This window comes from Hemitrygon akajei, unplaced genomic scaffold, assembly GCF_048418815.1.
Source record: "Hemitrygon akajei unplaced genomic scaffold, sHemAka1.3 Scf000053, whole genome shotgun sequence".
Taxonomy (NCBI): domain Eukaryota; kingdom Metazoa; phylum Chordata; class Chondrichthyes; order Myliobatiformes; family Dasyatidae; genus Hemitrygon; species Hemitrygon akajei.
The window spans coordinates 4,146,829-4,163,455 of NW_027331939.1; the positions used below are offsets into that span (position 1 = coordinate 4,146,829).

General features: G+C 42.9%; 1 pseudogene; it reads left to right on the plus strand.

Annotated features, from left to right (window-relative positions):
• The first annotated feature begins 498 nt into the window (after positions 1-498).
• LOC140721267 (uncharacterized) overlaps positions 499-16,627 on the plus strand; it is a 147,563-nt pseudogene continuing 131,434 nt past the window's right edge.

The window sequence follows — 16,627 nt, forward strand, 5'->3', positions numbered from 1 at the left end:
TCCAGCAACTTGAGATTCTGCCTGATTTCCACCGAGTGACAGTGAGGGGTGGGGGAATTTCCAAACACAGTTTGAACGCCAGACTCACGGGTCTAATCCTACTGTTGTAAACACGAAAAAGCCGGTCCGGAGATGTCAGAACACACCACAGCTACTGAATTAATGATACATACTACTGTATAAAAGATTCGAAAATGACAGAGTTAGAAGAAACAACAAGAACTTTGCCATATATACTTTGACCCTCACCAAATTTTTATCAACACACCATAGAAAGTTTCCCATCCGGACACTTCACGCTTTGCATGGTAACTGCTCCGCCCGTGACTGCGAGGAACGGCAGAGACCTTTGGATCCAGATCAGCACATCACAGAAACCATTCTCCCCACTAGACTTCCCAGTCCCTCGGTAAAGCAGTCAGTGAAATCAAAGATCCCCACAACCTGGGACGTTCTCCTTTCTCACCCACCCCAGTCCGGGAGAAGACAACAGCCATAATGCTCCAGGACAAATGCGAGGAGCCTCAGGAAGCGAGCCGAATTGGGAATGTTAATCTGACTAAGTGGCCAAAAACACACCACGTGATCTTGCGTCACAAAGCGGAGGGCGGGGTGAATCTGCGATACACAGCCTCACGTGACCTGACGGCGGGACTTCCATTTCAATTCTGAGGAAATAGACACCCTGTACTCCTGGTTTGGATCGTTCAATGCAGATTATGTGAAGGGGACACATTTCTGACGAGCCCAGATAACTGGAAAATAAATGAGTAACTGGCCCTCAGTTCGGGGCTCACGGCCAACATTGGATCTCCCCGCTCGGGATCGGTCTCAATACTCACCGATGGGAAAGTGATATCTTCGCTCAGCAGACAGGGATGCTGACCGTGGAGACGAAAAGCCTTCCCCGATCACACAGACGACCCACTTCAGCAATGAGCGGAGAAGAAAACACCGTCCGCCCGGAGAAGCTGGGCATGCGCGAAGCGATCGTTTCAGTGTCCGGAGGGCGGGGCTTCGGAAACAGATGCACAGATGCTGCCCATCTACGGTTAAATGGGAGGGGCAAAGGAATCACGTGACGGCTTTGGTCTCTCTCTCTCTCTCTCTCTCTCTCTCTCTCTCTCTCTCTCTCTCTCTCTCTCTCTCTCTCTCTCTCTCTCTCTCTCTCTCTCTCTCTCTCTCTCTCTCTCTCTCTCTCTCTCTCTCTCTCTCTCTCTCTCTCCCTCCCCCCCCCCCCCCGACTGAGAACCAGCTACCCACTATTCTGTGGACAGAAATAAACTTGCCACTCACATCTCCTCTCACCTTAAATGTATTAGTCATTTCAACCCCCAGGAAAAATATATCGTCTGTCCACTCTATCTATTCCTCTCGTTATCTTACAAACGTCCATCCAGTCTCACCCCAGCCTGCGCCGCTCTGGAGAAAACAACACAAGTTTGTCCAGCCTCTCGTTATAGCTCATGCCCTCTAATCCAGGCAGTGCCCTGGTAAACCTCTTCTGCGCCCTCTCCGATATCCTGATATCCTTCCGAGGATGGGGGCGACCAGAACAGTATGAAACACTCCAGATGTGGTCTAACTAGTTTTATAAAATTGTTGTTACGAAGTGTGACGTTTTAGAAACGAACCAGCAGCAATAGAGTTCACACTGGAGTCTGGTTTTGATGTTAAAGCCATTCTCTTTATTAGTATCTACTTATGATGTAGTAACTTAATGAAATAAAGGGAAGTTACCAGTGTTAAGTGTATATATGTGTAAATATAATTCCCAGACTATCGAACGTGAGGGAACAAAGCTCAGAGTCTTGAGATGGTAAAGTAGGAAAGTTCAGTAATCCACGGAATAAATGATGGGAAAGAGATATTTGTAATCCAGGGTGAAACGTAGAGAAAAGGCCGTTACTTCAAAATAACCGTCGACGAAGTTCTTATCCGTTGAATCCGTCCACATACGAGTTATCAGCGAAAGTGACCTGTCACAGGAATACCGTCTTCCAGGGGTTGCCACACAACGTACCCAGGCAAGGGTTAACACAAGATATTCCAAAATCCACTCCTATGGTTTATACGAAGTGACAGCCACACACATTCGTTGTGGTTCCGTGCACCGATTATCAACCCACTCCTGTGGGCAGAGGAGAGTTCCAAGCCTCAGCTGTGACTAACTGAAGCGATCAGCTTTTCCAGTCTCTCTCTCTCTTTAGATTGGCCGACTGCCTGTCTGCAGATCGCTCTCTCTCTCTCATGGTTCAGTCCACAGTCAGCGCTGTCAGCCTGTGACTGACGTCATAGCCCCGCCTCCTCACGCCGGCGCTCTTAAAGAAACAGTCACCGTACGACCGCAGGCTCGTAACAGCCGCAACATAACTTCCCGACTTTTGAACTCAATGCTTCAACTAATAAAGACAACCATGCCATTTGCCTTCTTAACCACCTAATCAATCTGTGCAGTCTCTTTCACGGAGCGATGAACTTGGAGTCTAAGATCCCTCTGATCATCAACACTGTTCAGGGTTTTGCATTTAACAGTGTACTGTCTCATACATTCGACCTACCGAGCTGCCAAGATGATCATCACTAATCAAATCTCACTGAGATTTCTCAGGTCCTGTTGAATTTATTGCCAAGTGCACAAGTACGGGAAGGTACAGGAACACAGAAACACTGACTTGTGGCAGCATCACAGGCAAGTACATTCAGATAACACACGGAACACAAATTGTACGATTCTCTGTCAGTAACAATCTATAAACATGTTTTATGTCATTAACAGTATCTAAAAATAAATTGTGTCATGATCAATATTATAATGTGCATTTTGTATCAATAACAGACTTGGAAATGATGATTTTGGTCCCTGTCTCCATTCCTCCTGAAATCCACAACCATCTCCCTTGTTTTTGTCACAATGAGGGAGAGGTTGTTTTCTTGACACCACTGTGTCGGGGTGATGACTTCTTCTCTGTCGGCTGCCTCGTTATTATTTGAGATTAGGCCAGTCAGTGTAGTGTCGTCAGCAAATTTACTTAACAGATTGGAACTGTGGGTGGCGACACAAGTCATGGGTGCTTCGAGAGTAAAGGCGGGGGCCAAGGAGACAACCCTGTGAGGTATGTGTGCTGAGGGTCAGAAAGACAGAGGTGAGGGAGCCCACTCTTACCACCTGCCGGTGATCGGACAGGAAGTCCAGGATCCAGCTGCACAAGGCAGGGTGAAGGCCGAGGTCTCTGAGCTTCTTGTCGATACTTCACTCCTTCGTATGGCTACTGCTCTGCCCATGACTGCAAGGAACTGCAGAGAACATCAGAGAAACAAGCCTCCCCTCCATGGACTCTTCCTACACTTCCCCTGCCTCGGAAAAGCAGGCCATGTACTCAAAGATCCTCACAACCTGGACATTCTTGCTGCAAACCCGCTCCCCCATCGGGGAAGAGATACAAAAGCCTTAAAGCGCGAACCACCCGGCTCAAGGACGGCTTCCTGTCTGTGGTTATAAGTCAAATGAATGATAAAATGGACTCGGCCTCACAATGTAACTCGACGTGACCCTGCACCATATGTCTAGTGATTGTTTTGCCAGTTTCATTTTTCATTTTTAGAATTTTTTATTGACACATAATCTTCTACAGCTATAAAATGATACAAAGCGTCAATAGATTAATATGTATTCAATTAATAAAGCTAAAAGAACTGATCGTAAAATATAAAAATGGAAAATATATATATCGAAAAATAAGGGGAAAAAGTACCCCATCTCCCTTGGAAAAAAGCCCAGTAACCACAAAAAAAGGGGAAAAATCCATTAGGAATGAACCCTCCGGAGCAATACGTTTCACCATCATCTAAATTTTTTTTAAAAAGAATCATCAACCGTCATTTCATATTTATAAAAAAATAAAATTGGACGGAAATCATATAGCATAATTCAAATTAAATGATAATATTTGGCAAAAGAACCCCATCTTCTCTCAAAATCGAATCGAGTATCAAAAGTTCTACTTCTATTTTTTCCAAACTAAGACATAACATTCCTTGAGAAAACCATTCAATTAATGTACGGGAAGAAATATCTTTCCATTTTAATAAAATAGCCCTTCTTGTCAGTAGTGTAACAAATGAAATTACATGTTGATCTGAAGATGAAATCCCTTGAATATGATGTGGAGCTATTCCAAATAGAACAGTCAATCTATTAGGTTGTAAATTAATTTTCAGAGGTTTAGAAATTGTAGAAAATAAAGATTTTCAAAATGATTTTAATGAAGAATATGACCAGAACATATGTGACAAAGTAGCTACTTCAGTTTCACATTATCACAGCATTTGTCTGTAGTAGGAAATATTTTAGATAGTCTCTCCTTTGTAAAATAATAACGGTGAACAGTTTTAAATTGAATTAAACAATGGTTGGCACATACAGAAGAAGAATTTACGTTTTTCAAAACTCGAAACTAATCTTCATTAACAAGGGTCATATTAAGTTCCCTTCTCAATCTTGTTTAATCTTTAGTGATAGGTTCCCTTTTTGTAACAAAAATAAATTATAAATTCTGCTAACGGAACCTTTCACTAAGGGATTCAATTTCAAAATGGTATCCAACAAATCAGATTCTTGTAAATATGGAAACTTAGGTAAACATTGTTGTAAAAAATGTTTCACCTGAACGTATTGCAAAAAATGTGTACGAGCGAGAGGAAATTTGTTAATTAACTCTTCAAATGTCATCAATCGACCATTACAAAATAAATCTGTAAAAGAATGGATCCCTTTATTTTTCCATAGGAGAAAAATGGGGTCAGTTGAAGGTTTAAATGGAAAGTTTCGATATAAAAACTATACAACGTAAATTGTTTAAAATTTTAAAAATAATTACGAAACTGAACCCAAATCCGTAGGGATAGTTTAATAACCGGGTAAAGATTTAAATTTGGAATTTTAGAGAGCTGTATAGGTAATGGAGCTCCTAAAATTGAAGTTAAATAAAATTGTTTAACAGCTTTTAATTCCAAATCAACCCATAATGATTTTTGGTTCTTATCAAGCCGATATAACCAAATACATAATTGTCTAATATTCACAGCCCAATAATACAGTCTTAAATTAGGAAGTTCAAGTCCACCATCTTTTTTTAGAATTTTGTAAATGATACTTATTAATTCTTGGTCTCTTATTGTTCCAAATAAAGGAAGAAATAAGAGCGTCAATTTGATCGAAATTTGTTTTAGTTAAAAAGATAGGTATATTTTGGAAAATATATAAAAATCTAGGTAAAATCATTTTCTCAGCATGAATGCGACCTATTAAAGAAAAAGTAAGTGGATTCCATCTAGAAAATTGTTGTTTCATGGAGTCCATTAAAGGAACTATATTCGCTTTATAAAGATCTTTTTTTTTAGTAATAATAATACCTAAATATCTAAATATATTAACTATTCTAAAAGGAATATCATTATATATACTAACAGGGACATTTAATGGAAACAATTCACTGTTACTCAAGTTAAGTTTATATCCTGAAAATTTACCGAAATCTTTAAGTGTTTCCAAAGGATTAGGAATTGATTCCTCAAGATTTGAAATAAAAACTAAAAGATCATCTGCTTAAAGAGAAATCTTATGTATGGTTCCATTCATAGAGATACCATGGATATTTTTAGCTTCACGTAGTGTTATAGCTGAGGGCTCCAATACAAGATTAAATAATAAAGGGCTTAATGGACATCCCTGTCTAGTTCCACGAGAATGTGAGGAAAAAAGAAGACCTGCAGTTATTAGTAATGACAAGCTCAAGGACGGCTTCCTGTCTGTGGTTAGAAGCCAAATGAATGATAAAATGGACTCGGCCTCACAATGTAACTCGACGTGAACCTGCACCATATGTCTATCTGCACTGCACTTTCTCTGCAGCCATAATGCTTTGTTACAGTGATTGTTCTGTCGTATATCAGCTCAATGGACTGTTGTAATGTATCGATCTGTGTGGATGGTACGTCAGGCAAGATTTTCATTGGAAGTTCAGTACGTGGTGATAGTAAACAAATTCCCCATTTTAATTGTGCGGAAATATTAGATAGACTGAGCTTCTGCTCTGGAGCCACAGAAGGAAACTGAACTGTTGTCATTTCTGAAATGAACTGAAATGTTGTCCAGCCTCTCGTTATAGCTCGTGCTCTCTAATCCAGGCAGTATCCTGGTAAACCTCTTCCCCGCCCTCTCCAAAGCCCCAGCATCCTTCCGAGAATGGGGGCGACCAGAACTGTATGAAACACTTCAGATGTGGTCTAACTAGTTTTATAAAACTGTGTTACGAACTGTAACGTTTTAGAAACGAACCAGCAGCAATAGAGTTCACACAGGACTCTGGTTTTGATGGTAAAAGCACTCTGTTTATTAGTATCTACTTATAATATAGTAACGTAACGAAATAAAGTTAACAGTATTAAGTGTATATATGTGTAAATGTAACTCCCAGACTATCGAGCCTGAGGGAACAAAGTTTAGAGTCTTGAGATGGTAAAGTAGGAAAGTTCAGTAATCCACGGAATAAATGACGGGAGAGAGATATTTGTAATCCAGGGTGAAACGTAGAGAAAAGGCCGTTACTTCAAAATAACCGTCGACGAAGTTCTTATCCGTCGAATCCGTCCACAGACGAGTTCTCAGCGAAAGTGACCTGTCACAGGAATACCGTCTTCCAGGGGTTACCACACAACATACCCAGGCAAGGGTTAATACAAGATATTCCAAATTCCACTCCTATGGATTATACCAAGTGACAGCCACACACGTTCGTTGTGGTTCTGTGTACCGATGATCAACCCACTCTCCAAGCCTCAGCTGCGACTAACTGAAGCTATCAGCTTTTCCAGTCTCTCTCTCTCTCTCTCTCTTTAGACTGGCCGACTGCCCGAGCTGTTTGGGCTTGTGAGGTGTTGACTGAGTATTTCTGGTCTGGGATCAGATGTTTCTTTCTGGAGTTCCTTTGGAAGCAATGACTGCCAATCTGAGGAGAGGATGAGTTCCCATTCCATCCTCACAGGGAGAGGCTGTGAGTAAATGGGCTGTTCTGTGTTTACAACAGTAGAAACAGACCCTGAGTTTGGTGTTCAAACTGTGTTTGGAAATCCCCCCCCCCCCCCCACCTCACTGTCACACAGTGAAAATCAGGCAGCTGTGCTGGAGATCTGCACTAAAAACTGAAAATGTTTGAAGTCAACCTGATGAAATGTTATTAATTGAATTGTATTGTAATCTGTTCCTTACCTGCTGAGTGTTTCTGGTAATTCCAGTTTCTTTTTATTTCTTGGTTTATATTTCATGAAATGGACCTGTTTTAACCTGGAAATGAAAATGGCTGTGATAGTTTGTAGGCCTCCGTTAGAGTCTCTGCAAGTCTCCCCTCTCCACACCACCGATGTTGTCCAAGGGAAGGGCATTAGGACCCATACAGCTTGGCACTGGTGTTGTCGCTCAAGGACATACACGCAGCCTCTGCCCAGGCTCGAACTAGCAACCTTCAGATCACTAGACCAACACCTTAACCACATGGCCACGCGCCAGCACATGTGATAGTAGAACAGTAAAGAAAGCACAACGTTTCCCTTTAAATTATCCTGGTACCAATTTGTCTGTTATTCCTGGAAATGTGTTCAGTACAGTTGTTGCTAACAAGGTTTACATGAATAATCTCAGGAATGATCAGCGTTATGTATGAGGAGCATTTGATGGTTCTGGACCTGTGCTCAATGGAGTTCAGAGGGACGGTGGGGGTGGTGGGGGGATGTATGGTTAAGTAAACCTACCGAATGCTGAAAAGCCTGGATACAGTGGACATGGAGAGGATGTTTCCATTAGACAGAGTCTGTGATCTGACAGCACAGTCAGAATAAACAGAATAAAATTCAGTTGAGATTTTTTTTTGCCAAAAGATGTCTGATCTATGGAATTTGTTGCCACAGAGGTTGGTTGAGGCTGCGATTTGGGTATATTTATGACAGAGATTAATATATTCATGACTGCTAAGTAGCTTCAGGGTTACAGGAGGAAGGCAGGAATATGGTGTTGGAATAAAAATCAGCCATGGTTGAGTGGTGTGGCAGACCAGATGGATCGAATCATCTAATTCTGTTCCTTTGTCTTATGTCTTACCATGACTGAATGATGGCTCCTTCTTATCCCATATCGTTTTGTGACATATGAGGGACAATAAAAGATTGTTCACTGAGATCATTATATTTGCCTTCAGCGTTTAAATTTCAGTGAGTTTTGTTCCTAGTAATATTAAGCAGAAATGTTTGGTTCTCCTTTGTAATGTTAATGTGCTTCATTATCTTTCATGTTAAAGTTAGACCTGCAGTGAGAGATTTATTGGAAGAAAAACCACGACTGAAGACGAGGGAATAGCAACAAGTGAACCAGCCCGAGGACTGAGAGCACCAACTAGAGAGAACCCATCTGACTCAGGGTTTCCATTGATTCAGTCAGGAGAAAGTTTGGTGAGTCTCATTTACTCAAACACTGGTCCTTTAGACATTACGTACATGCACAAAGGAAGGTAGGGAATAGTTGGGAGTGAGACAGAATGTGCGCAGAAGAACCAGTTATGCCTCTGTCAGAACCAGTTGTGAAGAAGTCCCCCCCCCCCCAATGTTCCCTTTAAACTTTTTGCCCTTCACCCTTAACCCGTGTCCTCTGGTTTTTTTCTCCCCTAGCCTCAGTGGATAAAGCCTGCTTGCATTCACTTTATCTATACCCATCATAATTTTATATACCTCTATGAAGTCTCCCCTCATTCTTCTACACTCCAAGGAATAAAGTCCTAAACTATTCAACCTTTCTGTGTAACTCAGTTTCTCAAGTCCCGACAACATCCTCATAAACCTTCTCTGCACTCTTTTGACCTTATTAATATTCTTCCTGTAATTCGGTGACCAGAGCTGCTCACGATACTCCAAATTCGGCCTCACCAATGCCTTATAAAACCTCACCATAACATTCCAATCCTTATACTCAATACTTTGACTCATAAAGGCCAATGTACCAAAAGCTCTCTTTACTACCCTATCTACCCGTGATGCCACTTTTACGGAATTTTCTATCAGTAATCCTAGATCCCTCTGTTCTACTGCACTCCTCAGTGCCCCACCATTTACCTTATCTGTTCTACATTGGTTTTTCCTTCCAAAGTGCAACACCTCACACTTGTCTGTATTAAACTCCATTTCCCATTTTTCAGCCCATTTTTCTAGCTGGTCCAGATCCCTTTGCAAGCTTTGAAAACCTTCCTCACTGTCCACTGTACCTCCAATCTTTGTATCATCAGCAAATTTGCTGATCCAATTTACCAAATTATTATCCACATCATTGATATAGATGACAAATAACAATGGACCCAGCACTGATCCCTGTGGCACACCACTAGTCACAGGCCTCCACTCAGAGAAACAATCCTCCACTACCAATCTCTGGCTTCTCCCATTGAGCCAATGTCTAATCCAATTTACTACCTAACCTCCCATGCGGGACCTTGTCAAAGGCCTTACTGGAGTCCATGTAGACAACATCCACTGCCTTGCCTTCATCCACTTTCCTTGTAACCTCCTCAAAACACTCTAAAAGATTTGTTAAACATGACCTACCACACACAAAGCCATGTTGACTCTCTCTAATAAGACCCTGTCTATCGGAATAATTGTCGATTCTGTCACTTAGTACTCCTCCAATATTTTACCCATGACCGACATCAAACTTACCAGCCTATAATTTTGAGAATTACTTTTAGAGCCTTTTTTAAGCAATGGAACAACATGAGCTATCCTCCAATCCTCTGGCACCTCACCCGTAGATAACATTTAAATATATCTGCCCGGGCCCCTGCAATTTCAACACTAGTCTCCTTCAAGGTCTGAGGGAATACCCTGTCAGGTCCTGGATATTTATCTACTCGCCTCAAGATAGCAAGCACCTCCTCCTCTTCTATCTGTATAGGTTCCATGACCTCAATACTGGTTTGCCTTATTTCCATTGACTCCATGCCAGTTTCCTTAGTAAATACAGACGCAAAAAAACCATTTAAGATCTCCCCCATTTCTTTCGGTTCCATACATAGCCAACCACTCCGATCTTCAAGAGGACCAATTTTATCCCTTACTATCCTTTTGCTCTTAACATACCTGATGTAGCTCTTTGGATTATCCTTCACCCTGACTGCCAAAGCAACCTCATGTCTTCTTTTAGCCCTCCTGATTTCTTTCTTAAGTATTTTCTTACTCTTTTTATACTCCTCTAGTACCTTATTTGCTCCCTGTTTCTTATACATGTCATACATCTCTCTTTTTCTTTATCAGAGTTCCCTCGAGAACCAAGGTTCCTTATTCTTATTCATTTAGCCTTAAATCCTGAGACTTTGTTCCCAGGGTGTCCTCATGGGGCATCCAGAAATGATTTCAGCTGGTGACAACCCTGTTTTCCCCTGTGGGGTAACCCTCATGTGGAATCAGGCTAATGGTCGGACCTTCAACCAAGTGAGTCCAGTCTCCGCTGTTAGTCTGGCCAGTTTCCTCTTCAGAGTTTCATTGGCTCTTTCCACTATACTGGCGGCCCATGGGTGGTGTACACAGTGGAATTGTTGCTTGATAGCTAGTTCGTTACATACCCCTTCGTTTACTTTCACCACAAAGTGTGGGCCATCGTCAGAGCTCAGCAATCACCTGTGAATGATTTCCCATAATAATACCTTCACAACAGTCAGCAGTATTAATGGTAGTTGGAAAAGCTTCAACACATCTACTAAACACGTCTAAGCAGTATCTATAGCAATGTACTCTAGGCAAGTCAATGAAATCAACTTGTAGACACAAAAAAGTTTCACCTGTCAAGGGAGTTGTACCCGGTGTGCAGGGTACAGGTGACCAACCATTCCCTCCTTTTCCAAGTGTGTACAGTTATGTACATAATTGACCAATGTTAGTAAAAACTGTGTAAGAACACAAACCTGTCCCACTGGGTGATCCAAAAACCTAGGTCAGGGTCTTTCTGGCATCCCATCTGGGACCACAGTTTGCGCTCCTCCTCAGAGACGTCCCCCTGAAAAGTACACACCTCCCACATGTCTGGCAAACCCGTTCTGCTTGAGTCATGGAGGATTGCTTGACGGGAACCCGAGCAAACTACAACTGCCAAGGATTGTGCCGCACTTTTCGCTGTCTAACCTGCTAAAGCATTGCCCGTAGTGACCAGGTTAGACATGCGGACGTTGGCTGCACATTTAATAATAGCCAAAGCTCGAGGTAGCTGTAGAGCGGTGAGTAAGTTGTTTACAAAGGTGGCATTACTAATGGGGTGGCCAGAGGAAGTCAGGAATCCCCATGTTCCCAGAGAGCCCTGTAGTCATGTACCATTCCAAACGCATAACGGGTGTCTGTGTAAACGTTCCCATTTCTGTCTGTTGCTGGGATACAGGCACGAGTCAGAGCAAACAGCTCAGCCTTCTGGGCAGAGACAGCTGCTTCAAAAGAGGCTTGCTCAATTACTTCACTGTTGCATAGTCAGAATATCGTTTTTCTGCTGGATCCACAAAAGAGCTTCCATCCTCGTAAAAAGTTGCCTCAGGCTTGAGGGGCTATTGCAGAATGGATGGGAGAGTCTGCCCTTCTTTCACTGTGATCCAGACAGGGGGCAGTTGGTGCGGCTGACTTCATGGCCTGAAATTGCCCAGAGATGTGATGCAACATCTTGGGTTTTGTCAATATTAAAAGAGAGTTTTACTAGATGTCCCGTCTTCACTTCCGACTCCTTCCAGTATCGGAGTTGGCCTACAGGAAATCTTGCCAGTCTCCTTTCGTGCTGGAGGCTTGTTTTGTCAGGGTGTAGGCAGGGAACCCAGGGCAAACCCTGATGCTGGTATGGGCAGCCACCAGTCCTGTCTGTCGCCAAAGGAAATCTAGAACTTCAGACAGTAATGAACTGCCCTCTCTTCCTTTAACATGTCCAATCACCGTGACTGGGAATTTCTGTCCCTCGAGGGGTGCATAATATTAGCTTTCCTCAGTTGAGCACCACGTAGGGTCATAGCACAGAGTCACATGAGAGTCAGCGGCTGGCAGAAGGGGTTCAAACTCAGTGGAGTCCAGATTAAATGCCCACCACTGGGGGGGTTCAGAAATTGGGGAAGCTGTCGGTTGTTCGCTAGTTGCAGGGTGATAGAGAATCTCAACTTTCAACAGACAGAGCAAGTCTCTTCCTGCTAGATTACACCCCCGTCTGGTGGTGACTGTAAATGAAACCTCACACTGGCTCCCCTGGAATTCCACCTGCAGTGGCTGGTTATGTGAATATGTAAATCCTATGCCTTCAAAGCCAAACACAGTGATTGTAGCGTCTGATAGCTGGAATCCCTTTTCTGATACTGTTTCCTGATCGAGAGTGGTTGTGGTTGCCCCCATATCAATCATAAACGGAATTGAAATTCCAGCAACTTGCAATATTACATTGGGCTCTTCCTGAGGGGTGGAAATCACAGTAGGAAGCATCCTTCCTTGTTCATTTCTAAATGGGTTGTTTTCCCCACCTGTCCTGTGGCAGCTTTCTGTTCTTCTGTTCCCATTTCTGATCCCCAGATATAGCCCGCTCGCATCCTTCTTTCCACTGAACATATTCACCTTTACTATTAGTTCCCTTCAGGGTTGATCGGGATTCGAAAGTCGGGTCGCAATGATATGTCAAAGCTCAATGTATTCCATTTTGGTCATTGTCAAGCCAATCCATATTATTTTTAATCGTGTTGGCTATCTATATTGGTAAGCGATAGAACAGTAGGGCATTAAACTGGGGGGACAGATTCCCATTATTAAAGGCTTGGTCTCCTGCGAAAGTGCCATAGCAGGCCACAAATCTCTCCCAATAGTCTGGTCCCGATTCCCCAGGCTTAGGTTTGTATTCAACTACTTTAATGATGTTTACAGGTTGCTGGAGAGCCCTTTCCAAGGCTTGAATAATCTGGTCTGTCTGTTCATTCTCATTATGTTTTCCCACCTGTAACTCCTGATAGGTTTGGTATCTGAAATCTGCCTTCCATTTCCTCCCCTCAGCAGCTGAGAGAATCATGCAGCAGAGATTGAATAAATCTTGTGGAGTTGCATTGAACATTTTTGTATTGCGGACACACTGTGCTGGATTTTCTTTTCTATCTGGGACCTGATTCATGATCATTATCATTTCTTGAGGCTTCCAGGGTGCATACACAGGAATCACTGAGGGCTGTCCCTCCCCTTGCTCGTGGATTGGGCAGCATTCAGGTGGGAATTGTCTTTGTGGAGCCATTAACTGGGGTTTTATTGGATTCTTCCGTCCCTGTCTCGGAATAAACCTCTGTATTCCCTTTCAGGATCACATGGTAAAGTGACACCCCCCCCCCCTTCCCTGTCCCGCTGTTTTACCCGAGCGGCCACTGTTGGGGTTTGGGAGCACTGGGTGCACTTGGCCCCTGGTAAGGTAGGAGAGGTACGGTGGGTGCCTGCTCCTCATCACGGTCACTGTCCTCAAACAGGGTCGGTATGACAGACATGGGTTTGGGATCCCTTGTTTCCCTATCAGTATGTAACAAAACCCAATTTCCCTCGGGGTCAGTAAAGTATGTCTGTCTAACGTTCCTGCCCTTTTCTCCTATCAGGACCAGCCTTGGTTTGCTTACGTTGTTCTTCCTGCTCTCATTTTCGGCATCCATCCACCCATTCACACTTCACTTTTAGCGTCTCCCAACCTTTGCATTACATACCTCTATCCCGTTGTCACATGCATTATTTCTCCAACTTGCTAATAATATACTGTTCCTCTTCTTATCTGCTTTTCCTTCCATTCCCTTTTCAACAATTTCCACTTCTTTCCACAGTTCTTTTTCCAAATCAAATTTACTGCTTGTTCTCAGGGAGGTAATATCCCAGGCTCCTGCACCCTCCCCCGTCCGTGGCCACATTTTGTTCCCCAATTTCCTATTCAGCGCTGCACTCAACATTCACAAATCTTTTTCCTTGTCTGGAAAACTCACAATCGACTGCAATTGACCCATGTTCTCTTTGTCATTTACCCTGCACAAAGCCTCCTGCTCAATTATCGATCAGGTAACTTTACCCGGCTGGCACCTCCTGCTCAATTAATGAAATTACCTGGCATGTAAGCCTCCTGCCCACTTAGTAAAATTTACCTGGTACCACCTCCTGGCCACTTAGCAAAATTTTGCCTTATACGAGCCTCATGACAGATTTTTTCCTGATCCCGTCAAGCTAAGCAATCAGCCTTCGGCGAGGGACCGTACCTCCAAATGAACTAACGGAGAGTGACAAAAGGTAAAATACCTATTGGGCACCTGGTCACTCTCCGCAGTCTGCAGAGTGGTCCAGCCAGTTGCTCAGCCTGTCTGCTTGGCACTCCCTGTATTGGGAACGTGTTTGTGATGACAAATGTTAAAAGTTGAATCCAATTAAAACTTGGGAGTCCAGTTTCTTATCATCACCACAGTTTATTGCGCATTCTCCTGCAGGAGTTTGAGACCCATTTGTCAAAGGGAAGGCACGTAAGCACTGCCACTATCTAACAAGTGGACTGACTTAGTCAGGTTACAGCTGTATACTTGTACATAGTAAGCCCATACATTACAATTGCAATATGTTGTTTGAACTGGTACAACCAAGTCTGTTGGTGCAAAACTTAATTACTTAGAATTGAGAGTTCACTAAATCAAGGTTTTAATTACAGATGCATGTACAGTCCAGTCCTTGTCAGTTATTCCCTTTGCAAGGCCCTGATTTGATTACAAACAGAAGTTCATTCCTGTCCTTATCAGTGAGTCCTCCTCCACTTACTCAAACAAGAGTACAGTGTATAATGTTATCAGCTAATGAGAGTACAATGTATAATGTCATCAGCTCTCAGTGTGTCTGCCACAGAGAACTGGTTATGAGCCTGTCTTTGTGATATGGTGCAACTCAAACTACCTGCGTCTCAATGTCACCAAGACCAAGGAGATGGTGGTGGACTTTAGGAGATCTAGGCCTCATATGGAGCCAGTGATCATTAATGGAGAATGTGTGGAGCAGGTTAAGACCTACAAGTATCTGGGAGTACAGTTGGACGAGAAGCTAGACTGGACTGCCAACACAGATGCCTTGTGCAGGAAGGCACAGAGTCGACTGTACTTCCTTAGAAGGTTGGCGTCATTCAATGTCTGCAGTGAGATGCTGAAGATGTTCTATAGGTCAGTTGTTGAGAGCGCCCTCTTCTTTGTGGTGGCGTGTTGGGGAGGAAGCATTAAGAAGAAGGACGCCTCACGTCTTAATAAGCTGATAAGGAAGGCGGGCTCTGTCGTGGGCAAAGTACTGGAGAGTTTAACATCGGTAGCTGAGCGAAGGGCGCTGAGTAGGCTACGGTCAATTATGGAAAACCCTGAACATCCTCTACATAGCACCATCCAGAGACAGAGAAGCAGTTTCAGCGACAGGTTACTGTCGATGCAATGCTCCTCAGACAGGATGAAGAGGTCAATACTCCCCAGTGCCATTAGGCTTTACAATTCAACTGCCAGGACCTAAGAACTTTTTTTTTTAAAGCTATTATTAATGCTTTTTGAGTTAGTGATTTAGATGCATATCATATTATTACTGAGTTAAGTATTGTATGTAATGAGTTTTTGCTACAACAAGTGTATGGGACATTGGAAAAAATGTTGAATTTCCCCATGGGGATGAATAAAGTATCTATCTATCTATCTATCTATCTTAGCTAAATGCTGAAAACTGAGTTCACTTCAGTTCAAAATTCCTATTCAGTCCCAATTATTCTTTTAGCCAGAGGTTACATAGGTTCAAAGTGATTTTTTTATATATCCTCAATTCCTCAGGTGGGTTCAGGGGAAATATTTATGTCCAATATAGAAACTGGTGATACCTGTGTGTATTGTGGTGATGCAAAAGTTGCTGGAGAATTTGCAAGTGGGAAGAAGTGGAGTGATATTTGGAAATCTGACTTTTTAAAGCGTAGTTTAGCAAGCAAACCACATATGGACAATGTACAAAAGCTCTGGTGAGAAAATCCTTCATTACCCGTTACAGGCCTCCTACATAGGTTGTGTGAGAGTGCAGATGAACTCGATCACGTATAATGTGTAAAATGTCCTTGTTTATGTTAAGAGCTTTTTTAGTTGTATAAGATAACGAGGGGCATTGATTGTGTGCATAGCCAGAGGTTATTTTCCCAGGGCTGAAATGGCTAACACAAGAGAGCAGAGTTTTAAGGTGCTTGAAAATTGATACTGAGGGGATGTCAGGGGTAACTTTTTTTACACAGAGGATGGTGGGTGCATGGAATTCATTGCTGGCTTTTTGTGTGAGAGTGTTTCAGTTACTGTGGGTACAGGAAACCATGCAGCTCAGTGGGAACAGGGAATAATACCAATGGAGAGGGTCAAACAGCCAGGTTACAGATTGGAGATGGCAGAAATGCCCCATTCTTATAGAGACAGGAAGAGCATCAGAGAGTTTGATGGTCATTCCAGATGCCAGCACTGTGCCCAGTTAGAAGATGATTTCTCTCTCCAACTTGGGTTGAACTTCACTGTAACAGTGTGTC